This window comes from Leopardus geoffroyi, chromosome B4 (assembly GCF_018350155.1).
Source record: "Leopardus geoffroyi isolate Oge1 chromosome B4, O.geoffroyi_Oge1_pat1.0, whole genome shotgun sequence".
Classification (NCBI taxonomy): Eukaryota; Metazoa; Chordata; class Mammalia; order Carnivora; family Felidae; genus Leopardus; species Leopardus geoffroyi.
The window spans coordinates 94,671,411-94,677,410 of NC_059341.1; the positions used below are offsets into that span (position 1 = coordinate 94,671,411).

At 32.8% G+C, this 6,000-nt stretch overlaps 1 protein-coding gene across 4 annotated transcripts in view; it reads left to right on the top strand.

Annotated features, from left to right (window-relative positions):
- Nucleotides 1–4,954, top strand: part of CPSF6 (cleavage and polyadenylation specific factor 6) — a 33,986-nt gene extending 29,032 nt beyond the window's left edge. For all 4 annotated transcript variants that reach the window (XM_045466395.1, XM_045466393.1, XM_045466394.1 and 1 more), the window contains one exon: nucleotides 73–4,954. The gene's annotated coding sequence lies outside the window, so the exon portion shown is untranslated. The remainder of the gene's footprint in view (nucleotides 1–72) is intronic.
- The last annotated feature ends 1,046 nt before the right edge of the window (nucleotides 4,955–6,000 follow it).

Below are 6,000 nucleotides of genomic sequence, written 5' to 3' on the forward strand. Positions count from 1 at the left end.
AGTTAAGCCAGCGTTTTTCTGTGTATTATGGGGAATAGCAAAATCTACATCACAAATTTTGACACATTACAGCTGAAGGAAGAGGAACACCTTCCAAGACAAAACAGTCTTCATGGGGGAAAAATGACGCTTGTCCAGCAGTTTGCTTCTTGTGATTGAACTGAACCTGTAAGGATTCATGGATAAAATGAACAGGAATAGATCTGAATAAAGCAAATCTGCATAAATGGTAACCAGTAGCTCTACTTTTATTTTTTATGTTGCTTAACTGTTTTATTTGAAGGAAACCTGTGTGATTTAAAAAAAAGTTATAGCTTTTGCAACTTTATTACTGGTTATATACATTTGGCCATTCTAATGTGCAAGCAATTGGAAAAAACGTCAAGTAAATGCTTGTTTTTATAGTAGTTTGTTCTTGTTAAAAATGTTCATATGATAATGTCTGTAAACAGCACCACTTTGATTACAATAGATGTAGTGTTGTAATAAACTGTTCAATGGGGCTGATGTGTAAAGCTGTTCAAGTTATTTGATGTTTACACCTCAGGGAAAGTCTTGTGTTCAGCAATATCTAAAGATAATGTTACTATGACATTTATACTGTCCTTTAAAAAAGCATTGCAATAGCGGTTTTGGATATGCACCAATCTAATCTTGCGTTCAGTGAATTAAACATACTAATTAAGTGTCTCTTGCCCTTGATTTTGATATTAGAATAGGTGAATTACATGGATATTTAATATTTCTATATTCTGCTTTTCTAGCTGTTTTTACCTAGTTAGCTTGTGATTTTGCTGAATGGTATATAAACTTGTAAAGTTTCACAGACATAGCAATCCAGTTGATGTGTTAGGGGTCAAAAAAAATTTTTGTGGTTTTAAAATTTTAGTAAAAACCCATACATGATTTGCTACAGTAATGCAGCTTAATTACAACACAGATGTACTGAAACGCTTAATTGTAAACTGCTAGCATTGAAGAAATATTTTGACAATTCTGATTTGATGCGGCAGTTATTTGCTGTTTTATATTAATAGTGCTTATGGTTTATTTTTGAAGCCATGAGCAATGTAAATACAGCCGTGCAGCAGACAAATGTGAGTAAGGAGAGCATTTAGTTTTATTTTCTAGTTACTATAGATTTTGGAAGGACGTGATGCTTACTGATCTCGAGTTGTATTTTCCTGTATGTGTAATAGGTGATTATAGGTGTACCGTCACCACAGTTTAAGGAGTCTTGTGTGTGTTCATGCAGCCTTTTGATTCATGCTAGAGTTACTTAATCAAAGATTTTTTTCAAATCTGCCTTGCATATAGGCCCACATTAAAAGCACTTGGCTAGCATGTGTTCTTAATTGCAAAATTAGCATAGGCAGAGTGTCAACTTGATGAGACACTTGTATAGGAAGGTCATTCCGAATCATTACTTCAGAAATTTGAGTTGGATTCATAAGCAAGTTAATTTGTTTTTAATGTTTTTAAGATCTGATTATCTGAGAGATCTGGTAATACACATTGGGTATTTAAAAAGATAGCCAAATTTCAGGACAGTGCTTAAAGTATTTAGGTACCCTAGATATGATGTCATGTGCAACTTGTAGAAGCCCTCCAGAGATTTGCACTGCAGTTCTTCACGTTCATTTTGTCCGCTATCACACTAGTTCTCACAAAATTACCCGTATTATTGCTAGTTTTATTTTAAAACATTTTGTGATTGGAGTATTTGTGCATGAGATCACTGGCATTCATCAGAACTGTTTGCTGATTCTTCAAGTGTTCTATCTTGTTGAAAATGCAGTTGCCTTTTTAACATTATTTGAGAGTTGTATCAAAATCAGTTTTCTTGTTTTGTGCATAGGTGTTGTTTTGTCATTCCTTAGCTTTATTATATTTTAATTACAATGCCCTAATGTGAAGAAGTGTGGACATAAGTATATTACAAGGGAAATTAGTTAATAGTAAGCTTAAAAGGTAAGTAAATGTCCATGAGAATAAGATACTCTCTGAGTTTTTAAATGGAATTATAAAAATCTAACCGCTTGAACTTGAGATGAAACTGGAAATTTTGTACTAATTAAATCCTTCATTTACCTTTTCATTTTTTATCAGTGGAACCCTTTAATTGCTCATTCTGTTTCACTCTTCTCCCTATGTGGCTGATCTCATTACGTGACTTTTGTTGCAGACAATGTGAGTGTACTAGAATTGTTTGCTGCTAGTCCCATTGTTTTTAAATGATGTCAGAAGGAAACAACTTTGGTTTGGCCAATTAATTTTTAGTCTTTTTCTACCTGGTAACACATGAATGTATAGCAGTAAAGGTGAAAATTGTAAGCCTTGTTTTATTCTTCATATCCCTTCTGTTGTCTGGGCTAATGTTATTCAAAAACTCTTTCTTTCTTTTTTTTTTTTTTTTTTAACATGTAAAAACAATCCAAAGAGATAAATCATTACATACATCACCAAAAAAAAAAAAAAAAAAAAAAAAAAAGACAGAAAGAGAGTTTCAGAGACCTTTTCATTTCTTAATAATAATTGTAGTGAATATGAAAACAAACTTGAGTTTAACTTTGAACCATAGGCATTTATTAGTGCTATGCAGTGACATTCCTTTCAGCCAGTAAAGTTACGAATGACTGATGCAGCACCTCCGTGGTATTGCTTCTGAAGCAACACTCAATCGAATGTGCTGCTTTTAGTTAAAGGACATACATTTTGGAAAGGATATTCCATTGTAAATTTGGAAGTGTTTATTTTGTCAGTTTTCATAACCAAGATTTGGAGTAAGTTGCAGTGGCTGTTGATCATAGTTTAGCCCGTTTAATGGCCCGTTTCCGTAGAATATTCTTAAGCAGTTAACTACAATTTGAAGTTCACGGATAACTTATGGATTGTAGCTTAAGGTATTATTTTCATTTAATTCTCCTGTGGAGAATATTGCTTTGTTTTTTACTAGTTTAAGGTCAGTTCTTAAAACAAACACAGGATTTTAATGAATGTTGTATAACATTTTATAGTGGAAGGGGGAAATTGTTGGAAGGGTAAAGACGTCTCTTTCCCTCATGTATTTAAATGTGCCAATAACCTAAATACATACTGTTTTATACAATGAAATGCTACTTACTACGAAACTTTCTGTTGGAGTGCTCTCAACATTTTGGTTTTCATACCTGAATGGTCATTGCATTTTTCTGTATTTTATAAGGTGACTCCAATTTTATGTTTTAAGCTTCAGCCTGTTATTTTAAGAGGAAGTTTATGTTTTGATTCTTTACTGAGAATACAGTATTGAGAGTCTTACTGTTTTACAGATAACTGCCTTTTAAATTTTATTCATTAAGTTCATTTGCATCCCATAGCTGTCTGTAAATGTTTCCTGCAGTTGTATGTACTCAAATGCACGCTTATCCATTGTACATATTAGACATTTTTTGTGCTAAAGTATATTAAGTGGGATTTTTGTAGCAAAGCATTCTATTTTTCTGTTCTTACTCTGTGTGTGTGTTGTTTTTTTTACATTAACCTTCAGTTTAAACACTGGAGTATTTATTTCATTTTTTAGCAACTTGACTCTTAGAAGCCTTAGACTAATTTTTAATAAATATTCAACCAAAAATTATAAATTTAAGATGTGGCCTTACATATAGCATTCCTTGTGTTTGTAATGTGAGATTTTTGATTAGAGAAATCAAAAGATTCTGGATTAAAGTTTCATTGTAAGTTGAAATAGAAAATGTGTTAAAATGTCTAGGCTTCTGGGAGGAAGTTCTTTTACTCTTCTTTCTTGGCATTAGAAAGAAGCAATATGGATTTTTATGAATATTCAGGCAATTGTATCCAGTTTCGATTGATTTAGGTTTGTCTTAACCAATGTTCTTTAAAATTTCAGGTTGTTGGCATTCACTCTGAGTATGCAGCTATTGTGGTTTTTGTATGGGACGTACAAACACTTGGTTAGGTATAGACAGATTTTAATGTTTTAAAGACTTCTTGCTATATTAACATATTGTAATAGGAGTCTTTTAAAATATTAGATAGAATTTAACTGAAGTCACACAAATCTTGAAATGGTATTAGCAGATAGTAAATACTACAGAAAGTTTTTCATGTGGGAGCATCCTAAAACTCTGCCATGGGTTTAAATGTTTGCATTAATTTCATAATTGGACAGACCCTGCATTTAGTAAAAACATTTCGTTTTGAAGATGTGGGTTTTTTTTTTTTTTTGTCACACTGTTACTGCATAACACTTCTCAGCATTCTGTAAGTTATATTATTTTAAAATAAAATGGTGAATTCATGTTTATTTTTTTACTTTGAAAATTGTAGTACTCAGGTGGTATTTAATGGGAAAGGATCCTTGGGGTAAATCATAATGTATTCTAAGGAATGCATCTATAACATTGATGACTTTAGCCTTAAAAAAAGGTCTATTCTTACTCTTCTTCCTCTTCATCCCATGGTATATTAGCAAAGTAGTTTACAGCCTTGTACAGCCTTATATAGTTGTTTTACAATTTTTAATGGAAAGCCCTTAACAAAAAAATTGTATCATATTCCCAGTATCCATGAATTAACTGAAATCACGGTTTGTAAATAATTTGTCTAATACCAGAAGGCCAAAGAAAGTCTTAAAATTTTAGCTATTGACTCTGGTGACTTCACAATAAGATTTCTGTGCAAAAGGTAAGGTGATATTTGATCAAATAGACATCTTTTTGGTGTCCATGAGAACTAGACTTCCATATTAGCTTCTATTAAAAAGCTCATTCCATTTTATTAAAATGTTTGTAATTGCAATTTTGTGTTTAATGTTTATTTTCTGTCTTTTCTTTCTTTAGCATTTAGGTGACTGTTCAGCAGTTTGCTATATGGCCATTGTTGGCCTTAAACTGCACTAGTAACAAGCATGGTATTTATCTTGTATTAAAAATAAAACACGGTTTTGATAATACTTTACAGTTTGTCCTTTTGTTTGATTCATAATTTAACCATTGTGTCTGGTTTGAATAATTCATATTTTTTGGCAATACACAGTATGACAGAAGTTGGACTCTCATCTGTATTTTGTCTTTAAGCCAGCCTCCTAGTTGGTTATTTTCTGTATTGGCATTTTGATGGTCTCTAAAGCAGATGATTAGGATTAGGAACCTAAAATTAGGATTTAGAAACCTAAAACAGTTCTAGGCTGTTTTATTCTCAAACCTAAGATTCAGATAACGTTTGTCTAGTTTTAGGGGATTATTGACCTTCCTAGACTCAAGTCAAGTAAAAATGTTTCTAGATCACAGCAAAAATATTTTACCAGCTAGCTTGGAGACAATATAGAGTACTTTTAAACAGTAACAAATTGTGATTTCAGTAAGGATTTGTATGCCAGGTATTAGGCCCCAGGTTAGAAAACCTGCATGGGTCAAAGTATGTTGAAGGTAGTAAGTCTATAAACAGTCCTAGCCATATGAGGAAATAAGTTACCATTACTAGGATCCATTTCCATGCCCCCGTTAAAACTGTGTTTTGGGTTTTGTTAGTTTCCCTATTACTCTGTTACATGTTTACATTTTGAAGAAGATTGCATTCATCGATCATCCTTTCATTCAGTTGAGACTCTTGCAGAGAGTATTTGACTGAAAGATTGTTAGGAACATTTTTAACCCAGTGTCACATAAGACTCCATAGCAGTCAGTCAAGGATTGATTTAGTGAAAGGTGGACTTGTGGCCTTTTTTTTTCTTTTTTTCTTTTTTTAAGAACGAGCAGGGGAGGGTGGGGGAGAGTATTTAAGTGGGCTCCACACTAATCGTGGAACCTGACTTGGGGTTTGATCAACCATGACTGTGAGATCATGACCTGAACCAAAACTAAGAGTCAGACATTCAACCGATTGACCCACCCGGGCGCCCCAGATGGACCTTTTCTTTTAAAGGATTTGTAGACAGAATTTTCCCAATCTAGTTTTATTACCTAACCATTACCATGAAACAAGAAATGTTAGAAATGG